Here is a 14,171-nt window from a genome sequence, read left to right as displayed (position 1 = left end):
ATTCTCACATCAGTATCGATATATTGATATTTCAGATCGATACGCCCTTCCCTAGCGAGATCCAAGCGGACAGAACGGCAAAACTAACTGAATTGTAAATGCCATCATTTAGAATTAAACAAACTTGTTTTTGATGACCCATGCTGACACAAAGTTAATTGTGAAATGTTTGCACTTTGTAGAGTAAAGTGACGGCAGTTCAAGCATTTTTATAATCTTTCATTTGTATAAAAAGTAGTGGTCGGCCGTTATCGGCGTTAACGTGCTGCGTTAACGTGAGACTCTTATCGGGCGATTAAAAAAAATATCGCCGTTAATCTATTCTCAAAGTTGGGTTGAGAGCTGAGTCTATACTAGGTGAGCTATGATGACTTTCACCTTGATATTTTGGCGCGGATGTATACCTAGCCGAATCTGTAGGGGTGAGAACGAGTCTTTAAACCTGTGTGTATGCCTACTGTGAAATTACCACATCAAACGTGACGTGCTAACATGGATGCAGCTGAAGCCGCCGGGTTTGCTTCAGGGAATTTATTTTTATTTAAGAAGCTTCCCAATGGAAACCTCGACAAGACGCACGCCTGATTCACACATACTCCATCTGCAGTGTGTATGCAGTCCGTGTGCGTTACGTATGTGGTGCAGAAGCAGCACGGTCTCATACTCATTGTGCTTTCACACAGGACACGTTTGCAGTCCACTACTCGGTATGTACAGAATCAGAATCAGAATGAGCTTTATTGCCAAGTATGCTTGTGCATACAATGAATTTGTTTTAGTGACATAAGCTTCCAGTACACAGAGACAACAACCCACAGACAAAAAAAAAATTAAATAAGTGTATAAACAATTGTGCTATAAATGATAATGGAATAGGATTGAGTAAAATGCAGGGATGTACTAGGATGGAGGGGTAACAAATAAATATAAGGATATTGCACTTTTGTTTGCATAAGCATAAGTGGGGAACATTTAACTGTTCATGAGGTAGATTGCCTGGGGGAAGAAACTGTTTTTGTGCCTTGCTGTTCTGGTATTTGCGGATCTGAAGCGCCGGCCAGACGGCAAAAGTTCAAAGATGGGGTGACTTGGATGTGAGGGATCCAGAGTGATTTTCTGAGCCCTTTTCCTCACTCTGGATGTATACAGTTCTTGAAGGGTGGGCAGGGGAGCACCAATAACCCTTTCGGCAGTCCGAACAGTTCTCTGTAGTCTTCTGATGTCTGATTTTGTTGCTGAACCAAACCAGACAGTTATTGAAGTACATGTGCACTGCTGCTAACGCAGCACTCCTGGAACACACTGACAGACCGCAACCGCATGAACGCTGGAATCCGGTAACATGGGTGCGTAAAAAAAAAAAAAAATGCAATGCATATGCACTGCAGACGGATTATATGTGTAACCGGCATAAGGTTGTTTGCACCTTGTGCAATGTGGAATTTGTTTACAGCTTTCTCAAGCACTTTGTGATGCATTTTGGAAACAGGAGATGAGCCCCTGGTCTAATGCACCACCCTTCTTGAGAAACCCGTTCTCAAAGACTTAACGTTACTTTTAGTCATTATTTTATTTGGGTAGCACACATATTCTGAATGCCTTCGGCAGAATTCAAATGAGCCATTTTAATCTAGATTAATTCCAAGATTACAGTGAGATTAATCTAGATTAAAAAAAAATAATCTATGCCCACCACTAATAAAAAGACTTTGATTCTTGAACTCATTCTTGTTAAGTACGGCCGCAGTTGTCACCGGAAAAAACTTTTACCCTGCAAGCGCCAATCCGAAAGCCAGAAACACGTAAGTGTTAAAAAGACTAATCGTGCAGAACCTGTGCAAGCATGGCTCTTAATGGTATATTTGTTTGTTGTTGTCTCATACTTTTAGATATGCTGTTGTTCGTAAATGCTACTACTTCTGTTAGCTTGTAATATAAAGGTTTATTTTGATGAAAGCTTTAATACAGCTCAGCAACCACACGTGTGTCCATGTAGAATGCTTCTCATTGCTATGTGGAAATAAGTGTTTAAATAGAACAGTTTGTTGGAGCTGATCTGAAAGAGAGAGCGAAAGTAATGCAGAGCTTGTGCAGAGTGATGCAAGGAACAGTATTAAGAGCCGCTGCTATAGAACATTGATTTTGAAACTTGTGAATCCATTAGAATCTTTAAAAGATAGAATCACGATTTATATATGAACATATTTTTACGTGCACCCCAAGATTTCTCTTCCTCATCTCTAAAGCAGCACAGCATGGCCTCGCCCCCTTCGTCACATGTTCCCGGGGGCGGGGTTTATCTGGGTTTGTGATGTAACGGACTTGGGAAAAAGCTTGTTGTTGTCCAGGGATAGGCAACATTGGTCCCTGAGTGCCGCTGTCCTGAGTTTAGCTCTAACCCTAATCAAACACACCTGAACAAATTCATCAGGTCTTCAGGATTCAGACAAGTGAGGCTTTTTTTCAGTGTTGGAGCTAAACTCTGCAGGACTTCGGCACTCCAGGACTGCCGTTGCCTACCCCTGTTGTAGTCCCTTGCATTGAACTTTCAGTGCTGCAACTTTGCAGATATTGTTTATGCTCAAACAGCAGCATTGCACACTAGCTTATGTTAAAAAACTGAACTCACAATCAACCACCCCTTTAAAGTAAAAAGGGTCAAATACAAATAAAATACAAATACAATTGTTTATAGTTAACTCAAAAATGTGCTATCATTATTTAAACCTTAGTTATTATTTTTTTCATTTCCAAACTTAAAATCAGCAAGCTTTTATTTTGGCGGGTTGCCAGCAAGTCTATGCGCTTCCGGGTTTAGTCTAAAGAGCGTCAGTGAATAAAATGTCACAGTTTTGGATTGTGATTTGAAAACGTTAGCGGTTAGCCTAGATTTATGCTTTTAGTTTGTATACAGTACAGTCTGTCATCTAAAATAGTAATTGTGCATTAAGAGCTGTCAACCATGTCGGTCCACAAACACGCGCTCTGAACTAATTTACTGCGCATTTCTTATTTAGGTCGCGCATGCGCACCTGCAGAACACTTATGTGCACCACGCGTATATTCAATCAGTTTATTATTCTTATTATTTATTATACAATAAACAAAAAGCTACTTGTGTATCATTGCTCTTTTGTTGATTCTGATTGCTTCTGTTGTCCTCATTTGTAAGTCACTTTGAAAAAAAAAAAAAAGTGTCTGATATATGACTAAATGTAAATGTAAGGTTTTGGAAATGTTAAATTTTTTTACTTTTTTATTATTGCACTGTATGGTGTTAACACAAGATGAATTACTAACACATGAACATAACGTGTCTGATTCATTGTGTTTTCTCTTTCTGTCTTCAGTCTGTTAGGATGCAGTATTACAGAGAAACAGTGTGTCATCCTGACTTCAGCTCTGAAATCAAACCCATCACACCTGAGAGAACTGGAGCTGAGCAGGAATAAACTACTAGGAGACTCTGGAGTGAAACACCTCAGTGATCTACTGATGAACACACAATTCAAGCTGGAGAAACTAGAGTTAGTATCATTATACTCTACAGCAGTTACAGTCAGATTAAAGATTACTGTTTAAAGGAAAGGATATGACGTGTGGCCAAATATAGTGTCCCATACTCTGAACATGTGCTCTGCATTTAACCCTGTTACGGTCCCTACAAAGGTCTAGGAGTTTAAAGGGACGCATAACATAATAGATGGACACGGCTGGAGTATCCCAAAATAATCCTTTATTTTAACACAAAATACTCACAAAAGTAACCAAAATTATGAGATAGGGAGCCCAGCAACATAATAAAGAAATAACTAAACTAACAGAAACAGGCTGGGGCTCCCTACTCCAAAATAACAACAAGATAGGAGCAGGAGATGATGGGGTAATGGAGAAGTCTGTGGCTGGCAGAGAGAGAATGAAAGGGTCCGCCTCCTTACATTTTATAGCCTCGTTTCCCCAGCTCGACCAATAAGAATCTTAAGACAAAAAAAAAAAAGAATTAAGAAATGAGCACTACTAATTATTTGAGGACTCTGGGCCGGGGCGTACGCAAGACGCGCGTAACAAACCCACACATACACACCGTGAACACACACCTGCGGCACCTGAGAAACAGTTGTGGTTCAGTTCTTGCTCGAGGGTCTCATCTCAGTCGTTGTATTGAAGGTAGAAGAGAGCGCTGGATATTCACTCTCTCCACCCACAATCCCTGCTGGACCTGAGACTCGAACCCACAACCTTCAGGTTACAATCCCTTCTGGACCTGAGACTCGAACCCACAACCTTCAGGTTACAATCCCTTCTGGACCTGAGACTCGAACCCACAACCTTCAGGTTACAATCCCTTCTGGACCTGAGACTCGAACCCACAACCTTCAGGTTACAATCCCTTCTGGACCTGAGACTCGAACCCACAACCTTCAGGTTACAATCCCTGCTGGACCTGAGACTCGAACCCACAACCTTCAGGTTACAATCCCTTCTGGACCTGAGACTCGAACCCACAACCTTCAGGTTACAATCCCTTCTGGACCTGAGACTCGAACCCACAACCTTCAGGTGACAATCCCTGCTGGACCTGAGACTCGAACCCACAACCTTCAGGTTACAATCCCTTCTGGACCTGAGACTCGAACCCACAACCTTCAGGTTACAAGCCTGACTCTCTCACCATTAGACCACGACTGACCCAATAAAACAAAAACAGAAGAAAAAAGATTAACAAAGTAGATTCAGATATAGGATCAACTATAGAACTACTTAAAATCATATTAAAATAAGTTAATATAATAAGTTTATTATTAGTTTATTATAATATAATAATAAAATAATATAATAAGGTTTTTGGCAATGTTTCAATTATTGCACTGTATGTTGTTAACAGATGATGAATTACTCACACATGAACATAACGTGTCTGATTCATTGTGTTTTCTCTTTCTGTCCTTAGTCTGTGTAGATGCAGTATTACAGAGAAACAGTGTCTCATCCTGACTTCAGCTCTGAAATCAAACCCATCACACCTGAGAGAACTGAACCTGAGCTGGAATCAAATAAGAAACACAGGACTGAATCACTTATGTGACGTACTGAAGGATTCACGCTGTAAACTGGAGAGATTGAGGTCAGTAACATTCACAGACAAGAATCAAAATGATGAAAATCACTTTGTTTAACTCTTATGTGCTGTTCAAGGTCTTTTGAGACCCCAAATGATGTTTGCTGAAATAAAAACAAATGTTTCCTTTATCTAAATGTCATGAGACTTTGTACGGTTGTCAACACTTGATAGATCTACAAATAGAAAATTTAATTGGATTGATATCTGGTTGTGTGTTAGTGTGAAAAAAGTCACTCTCTAAGAGACCCATATTGAAATGAATAGAAACATTATAAAATCAATACTTTTTCTTAATTTATCAAATAAAATCAATAAATCCACCACAATTCAGACCACAAAAGTGAATTGGCAATCCTTCCACACATTCACAATGCAGAACGATTACACACACATATTGCTTATTATGTAGCATCATTTTTTTACTTTTATAATCCTGTTAATCATTTTTGGATTTTGATAACATTAAGTTAATAACGTGATTTAATGTTCCGTTTAATTAATTCAATACAATTATTCACTTAATCTTTCATTTTTGGCCACCTTATTGCGATAGAAATGCTAGCTTCTATAATTTCTTCAACAAAAACATGTGGACATCACAACCCTTACAAAAACTAATCCTTGGTTTTATTGAAGTAAAATTTTCTTGTGTCATTTCTGAATAATTGAGACTATAAAATCAAACAGACAACTGTATTAGTAAATCATAGCCATAGGCAACTGTCTAGCTACAATTGGAATTTGTAAATAATAATTGTTTTATTTTTACTTGTTCATTCAATTTTTTGAATGCTACTGCTAAATACTATTTTACCTGCAAAATACTCTTTATTTTTATTAGTGTATTATGTGTATTTGTAACTTGTATCTTTGTTCTATTTGTTTTTTTAATAACAAAGATAAAATAATTACACAGATTTTTGATGTTTGTAGGTGGCTAATTGAGCAAAGTGCTTCCATTTACTTTATTTTTTTATTATTATGGGAATGGAAAATTTTGGATTTTTTGTTACATAATTTGTCAAAAATGTCAGTCACAACACAGATAACACACACAGTCTGAAGAGCTGACACCAGCACATCCACGACGGAGGAAAAACACGCCATGTTATCCCCATTAATCACAATTAGGAATGTGGGTCTTTTATAAAGTGAATTTTACATAAAGAGCTCTTTATATATAAAAACCTATATAATATATTTGTAATTTATTTTTATAAATTTTATATCATAAATCCTTAAACTACATAAATGTAGAGTAAAAACATTAATAAATGACACATTTTGTTACAAATGTCCTTTTGTTGGCTGTGTTCTCTGGAGAGCCCAAACAGCACGAGTGTCGTCCTCAAACGAACAGCACATAAGAGTTGAACAAAACACTTTATACTCAATATCTCATGATGAATGTGTTCACATTATATTTGTGAAAGATTCTTCATCTTAATGATTTGTTTGTAAGATGATCTCTCTTCCTCTGTTTGTCTCTTTCTAGTCTTCGTGTCTGTGACATTACAGATGTTTCTTTGACAAACACAAAAGCTCTGCAGTTTCTAAAACAGCTTGATCTGAGATACAATAAGATTAGCGACTCAAAGCAGAAGCTCATTGATGTGCTACGAGACTCAAACTGTGAACTGAGGTGAGTAAACTTCACTTTGTGATATTAAAGAGATTCATTTACCTCTGATATCTGAACAAATATATACTTTCAAATATTAGTGAAAAGAGTTGATCAAATGATCCTCAAGCTTTATTTCAAAGGGTTTGTGTCTGAATGAAATGTAAAGTTGATAAAAATGTTGAACACAAAGGAGGAAAGAGAAGAAAAGCAGACTGTCACAGCTTTCTACAGCAACAGCTGCTTTATTAATGAGATCAGTAATAGTGAATCATTAGAGTTTGAAATAGATTTGTTCAGATTGTAGGAAAACGCTGGTAAAATCAGAGCAGATTCAGCTTCAGCTCACAGTCGTCCAGCATCACATGATCAATGTCTGTGTCTCTTGTGTGTTTTTACTTTGACAAGCAGCACGTCATTACTTTACACTTACTTTCTGTAAGAGATAATGTACCTCCAGCCGCTTGTTATCAATACAAACATGTTTAAACTAGAGGACAAACAGCTTTAACCAGTGACACATTTAACTGAAAGATTTCAGTTTTGAAAGATACTAAATCACATTTGTGTTTGTTCCTTGTCATTTATTAAAATGTGACTGAAGTATAGTAACCAATTGTTAATTTGTTTCACTGAACTCTGATTATCTTCTCTTTTCTTCACCAAAAGTCTCTGATAGAGATCCATCACCAACAATCCCATCAATCCCAAGAAATACGCCATTGAGTTCAATCACCAAAAGCTGATAAATGCTGTGTATCATAAAGTGAAGTGTTCTTGAGAGGAGCAGTAAACATCAGCTGAAGATCCACAGAAGAGCTTCACTACTGTGTCTATGAGGAGAATAAATGTGTGATAAATGTGTAAATGTGATCCATACAGGTGAAGAGACTCAGACTTTACAATCAAATAATGCAGCATGTGTGTTAGAAACATGATATTGAATGATTAATGTTGCTTTAGTATTCAAGCAGATGATCATTGTGTTTAATGTAAAGCCGGAGAATATTATATTATTATGAACTCTGTCTCTGTTAAAATACTTTCTCTGCTCAGAAATCAGGCTCTTGGTGTAAGACTGTAAGGTCTCCAAATATCTGTTTTTATATCAATTTGATTTAATTAATGAAAAGAGCAGGAATCAATCAATTTGATCTCTCTTTGTTAATATTTCTTCTCCTTCAGTGTTATATGGTAAATATGTTTTCTTCATTTGTGGGGAAGATTTTTGTAAAGTTGTTAGTAATTACTGTATAACAAATCAAACTAGAGTCATTTAAAATATAATATCTTGTGAAAGACACATTAGAGCGTTTTCAGCTGGATATAGATTACAAATGATCTTTTTATAATTGTGAAAGAGTCTGTGCATTTATTTTCTGAAAGTCCCGTTCATCTTTATTTGGGAATGAAATGTGATCATTGCTAAGTGTTACATTAAACTGCAGTCTAATCTTAAATATGTCATCAGTTTTACTTCATTCAGATGAACATGACTTTTCCAAAAGAAAAAAAAAAATATATATATATATATTTATTTGTTGTTGTTGTTAGGAAAATATGATATTCATTAAACTAATTGGAGTAACTCATAACTGTGAAATGTCTATTAACATTATCTTTAGTTGATAAATTGAATCAACACATTTTAGTGTCTGCTGACTGTATTTCCATTAAGATATATATACATATATGTGTGTGTGTGTGTGTTTGCAATTTGGACTTTCCGTTGTAAATTTCTCTAAATATTTTTATAGTGCCTAATCAACTATTTGACCCCACAGCTGACTGGGACTGAATGCCTGTCTACATCAGTAACTCGTTCACCCGTATTAAGTGTAACGTTAAACTACAGTCCAGTCTTAAATATGTCATCAGTTTTACTTCATTCAAATTAATATGACCGTTCCTGAATATGATATTTCCACTGTATGATCATGCTTGTATTGATTTAGATATTTTGGATATTAAAGTCACTTAAGGAAGCCAGAGTATTGGAAATTAAATACCTCTCTATTACAAAATACTAATTATTGTTTGGGTATAAAAAAAAAAAAAAGTTCTTTTAAAACATATTCTAATATTCCTTATACTTTAAATTGAGAGTTGTTTAAATACAAGTCATAAATTCTCTATAAGATTCAGTAAAATATTTATAATATTTAAAATATTTTTAAAAGGATTACAATATGAAACATTAAAAGATATGTATCACACGTCTGATCTCTCCAAATGAAGCAGATAAAGAAAGTCTATATTTGTTCAGAGAAAAATGTCATTCTTTGATATGTTGTTACTCGGTGTATCTTTTGTCTTACAGATTTAACCCTGTAATTATTCAGGGAGGGTAAGGATAGTATTTTATAATATTTTTTGGCAATGCAGGCAGCATCTGAAGAGTACTCCTCAGACCTTTTCTACTTCTTTTCTATTTACATTTACATTTAATCATCTAGCAGACACCTTTATCCAAAGCGACTTACAAATGAGAACAACAGAAGCAGTCAGGTCAACAAGAGAACATCAACAGTATACAAGTGCCATGACAAGTCTCAGTTAGTCTAGTACAGAACGCATAGCCAGGTTTTTTTTGTTTTTTTTAATAAATGAAAAGAAGGAAAAGTGCTAGTATTAGTTGGTTAAGTGCTGGCGAAAAAGATGATTCTTTAGATGTTTCTTGAAAATGAGTAAAGACTCAGCTGTACGAATTGAGATTGGGAGGTCATTCCACCAGCTGGGCACAGTCCAGGAAAAGGTCCGTGAGAGTGATTTTGAACTTCTTTGGGATGGCACCACAAGGCATTGTTCACTTGCAGAGCGCAAGCTTCTGGAAGGCACATAGGATTTAACCAGTGAGTTTAGGTAAGTTGGTGCCGTGCCAGTGGTTGTCTTGTAGGCAAGCATCAGTACCTTGAATTTGATGCGAGCAGCTACTGGTAGCCAGTGTAACCTGATGAGGAGAGGAGTAACATGAGCTTTTTTTGGCTCATTGAAGACAACACTCGCTGCTGCATTCTGGATCAATTGCAGAGGCTTGACAGTACATGCAGGAAGAGCCAGGAGAGCATTACAAAAGTCCAGTCTGGAGAGAACAAGAGCTTGGACAAGAAGTTGGGTTGCTTGCTCTGACAGGAAGGGTCTAATCTTCCTAATGTTGTATAAGGCAAATCTGCAGGACCGGGTCGTTGTAGCAATGTGGTCTGTGAAGCTTAACTGATGATCCATCACAACTCCTAGGTTCCTGGCTGTCCTCGAAGGAGTAATGGTTGACGAACCCAGCTGTATAGAGAAGTTGTGATGAATAAATGGGTTAGCTGGAATCACCAGAAGTTCTGTCTTCCTAAGGTTAAGCTGAAGGTGATGGTCATTCATCCAGCTAGAGATGTCACTCAGACAGGCTGAAATGCGGGCAGCTACCGTCGGGTCATCAGGCTGGAATGAGAAGTAGAGTTGGGTGAAATCAGCATAGCAGTGATAAGAAAAGCCATGCTTCTGAATGACAGATCCTAAAGATGTCAAAGATGACCCCAGTAGCAAGGTGTTGTGACTTTGAAACATCACCCCTCCAAGACACACTGAAGGATCTGTCGGAGAGGTAGGACTTAACCCACAGGAGAGCAGTTCCAGAGATGCCCATCTTTCTGAGGGTGGACAAGAGAATCTGGTGATTAACAGTGTCAAAAGCAGCAGACAGGTCCAGTAAGATGAGTACCGAGGATTTTGAAGCTGCTCTTGCCAGTCGTAGGGCTTCAGTAACCGAGAGCAGAGCAGTCTCAGTTGAGTGGCCACTTTTGAAGCCAGATTGGTTGCTGTCCAGGAGGTTGAACGTCTGGTTCACCTGCGATGGTGTTTCAACATGTTCTCTTCATCATTGTCAAAATCAGATTTATAACTTATTTATTCTAACAAACAAGTCTATATCCATAACTGTAAGTATTTGGCCCTCTTCCTGTTTGAGATCATTTGTGTTCTGCATGACTCTATAAACATGGCTTTAATTTTTCTGAAGGAAAGGAAGCTCTGAAATCATTTCATCTCACTGTACATATATAATGTAATCTGATCAGCTGTGATTTAGTGTTTCAGTTCTGCTTCCACTGTTTGATGGATGATGTTCTTCGCTCTTTCTCTCTTGTGTTTCCCTCTGATGTGCAGAAGAAATTGAGTTCTGGTTAAAGTTGTCTTGTTATCTTGGATGATGTGCCCAGTCCATCTCCATCAGCTTCTTATGACGATGCTCTCTATAATTTCTTAATTTCGCCACATGAGTAGTTGTTGGTCAGAGATGTTTTGGAGCAGAAGATCTGCAGGATTCTGGAGGTTCATCGAGTGGAAAGTTGATAGTTAGGAAAAGTGCTTCTGTCGTTCTCTAACATTCAGATCTGTAAAGTAAGGTGGAAAGGACACAGCTCTGATACAGAGTCATTCTAGTGTTGGACCTCCACATATTGTTCAGTGTTATAAAGCTGTTTCTGCTCTTGCTAATGCGTCTCTTGATGTCATTGTCTGTCCTCCATCATGTCTAATGATGAAGCCCAGGTCTACAAACTCCTCATTTCTACACAGGTCTGCTCCTGTACTTTAATTGCTGAGGGGTTTGAGGTGTTCAGTGTTATCATCTCTGTTTTCTGCTTGTTGATCTTCGAGTCTAGTTGTCTGAGTCCAGATGTTTTCTCTGGTGAGGGTGTAAGAACAACAGCTAATCATCAGTGAAGTCAAGATCTTCTCTGGATAATGCTCGACTTAAACAGACAAACACTTCATGAGTCAACTGTCAGCTTTCCTCACAACGGAGAGCTCAGACTCAGATGTTGATAAAATAATCGTATAATATTCATACACCAGACAGTTGAGTATCTAGAGTACAGTATGCACAGTGTGTAGTGTGTCATTCAGGATTTCATTTGGATAGAAATTAAATCCAAGCAATGGCCATTTAGTTTTATTAATGAATCTAAATGAAACCGTCAAATGGTCAGCAAATGAACTTAATGAACTTTGATGCTTGAGCAGCAAATCAGCATATTAGTATGATTTTTTTCAGATAGCGAGCAGAACAAACAACTATGACTGGGACTGTCATATAACATTATAATGAGGACACTATTATAATAAAACGCTGTGAATGTTTTAGTTGCCAGCCGTCACTGATTCACACGTTATAGAAATGAAAATGATGGCGTATAAAATGTATTTTTATAATCATTTATAATATTTAGAAGAAAGTCAATGTTGGCAGAATGAGGGGCAGGAACCGAGAAGAAGAGGATTTGTTCACTCTTAGAATAGGACACACTGGACTGAATCAGACACTGTTCAAAACAGACGAACATCATCAGGTTTGTGTGAAAACTGTGAGGAAACAGAGTCAGTGTTACGGGTGTTATTGAAGAGGAAATATGAGGAGGAAAGAAGGGAAATGATTCAAATGATAAAGACAGAAGCTTTTAGAAGTGTGGTCAAACATCTCATGATTTACCTAAAAATACAGGATTGATGGAAAGAAAATAATTATTTTCTAGTTTGTCATATACTGCTCCACACTCCAGTCTCGTATGTGGCATTAATGCACCTTTAAAATCAGCCACCAATCAAATCAAAAGTGGAAGAAGAAGCTTTCTTACAAGCGAAATCCTGATCCATATTTTATTCCAGTTGGTGGCAGTAATGCAACAGTTAGGCTGCTATCCGCAATTAAACACCGAAGAAGAAGAAGAGCCAGTTCTTCAGTTTGGCGGTTTTCTGAGGTGAGTAGTTCACTATTTTCACGCAGTTGTAAAATCCTCTTTACACCTTTTGTTTCGAGCAAACTCTTTACATAGAGAACTGTAAGATGTGGAAATACTCTGATGTTATGAATGCGGTAAATTACATTAGAAATGTGATCAGATTGATAAGGACAAATCACAATGTTTGATAAAGAAGTGTTTCTATCAGCAAACAGTCAGAATAAAGTGAGCTGATCTGCTGCTGATCCTGAATGTCTTGTTTAATTGCACACAGATAACATTAACATTAAAGGCTAAAAATCTAGATCAAAATATAAAATGTAGATACAACTATACAATAATGTACAATAATATACAATAACTATACAACTATACAACTATACAATTATATGTCAAAAAGACATATAATAAAATTAAAAATAAAGTTAAAGCAGCACAAGGCAAAAGGCAGATAGAGTGCAAATCAATGAAGGGAACAACAGTGCAGATAAAAGATTATTTAGTGCAAAAACAAAAGCTTGTTAAGTCTAATTAAAGTGACAAAGGGCTCAGGAGCGTCTTATTCCTCTGAGAACTTCGAAGCAGACCGCTTAAGGTAAATTATCTGGAATGATTAATTGATTTACGATGCTTGCCAACTTTCACGCATTCACCGTGAGACACACACAACTGACACTTTCCACACGCTCTTACGCCACACATCCATTTTCTCATGCACAGTAAAATCACAAAGCAAAGAGGACACGGAGACCGACAGACAACCCAGCTAGAAATTTTTTGTTCTAAAAATATTTTTATAACATTATCAGGCAGTGTTCTATTAATGTTTTTTGCGGGTAGTTTTATTTAAGTTCCCAGAACGTTCTCTTTAAAGGTAGGATAACATTGTCTAAAAACATTATAAAACTGTTAAGTGAAAACATTGTTATAACAGTAGTCACTAACGTTTTTTTAATGTTTCCAACAGGTAGTTTTATTTATGTTCCCAGAATGTTCATTTAAAAGGTAGAGTAATGTTATAAAAATGTAGTTACAACATTTTTTCCCCCATAATGTTCTTTTAAAGTTTTTTGCGGGTAGTTTTATTTGAGTTCCCAGAATGTTCTTTCAAAAGGTAGGGTAACATTCTTCAAAAAACATTCTAAAAATGTTAGTTAAAAAACATTGTTAGGACGTTATTTTCCCCATAATGTTATTTTAAATTTGTTTGCGGGTAGTTTTATTTGAGTTCCCAGAATGTTCTCTTAAAAGGTAGGGTAACATTCTCTAAAAACATGCTGAAAATGTTTAGTGATAACATTGTTAGAACATCATTCCCTAACATTCTTACAAAGTTTTTAGCGGGTAGTTTTATTTTGGTTCCCAGAATGTTCTCTCAAAAGTTAGGATAACATTCTCTAAAAACATTCTGAAAATGTTTAGTGATAACATTGTTAGAACATCATTCCCTAACATTCTTACAAAGTTTTTAGCGGGTAGTTTTATTTTGGTTCCCAGAATGTTCTCTCAAAAGTTAGGATAACATTCTCTAAAAACATTCTGAAAATGTTTAGTGATAACATTCTTACAAAGTTTTTAGCGGGTAGTTTTATTTTTGTTCCCAGAACGTGCTCTCAAAAAGTTAGATAACATTCTCTAAAAACATTCTGAAAATGTTTAGTGATAACATTGTTAGAACATCAATCCATAACCATCTTAC

General features: G+C 36.7%; 1 long non-coding RNA gene across 1 annotated transcript; it reads left to right on the top strand.

The window, feature by feature from the left end:
* The first annotated feature begins 5,063 nt into the window (after nt 1–5,063).
* Nucleotides 5,064–7,641, top strand: LOC113040359 (uncharacterized). The gene is made up of 3 exons (XR_003275195.1): nt 5,064–5,125; nt 6,618–6,764; nt 7,413–7,641. It is a non-coding gene; the product is annotated as an uncharacterized LOC113040359 (long non-coding RNA).
* The last annotated feature ends 6,530 nt before the right edge of the window (nt 7,642–14,171 follow it).

This window comes from Carassius auratus, chromosome 22, assembly GCF_003368295.1.
Source record: "Carassius auratus strain Wakin chromosome 22, ASM336829v1, whole genome shotgun sequence".
Classification (NCBI taxonomy): Eukaryota; Metazoa; Chordata; class Actinopteri; order Cypriniformes; family Cyprinidae; genus Carassius; species Carassius auratus.
Note: the sequence above shows the minus strand (reverse complement) of the source record. Positions and strands in the feature narration are given on the sequence as shown.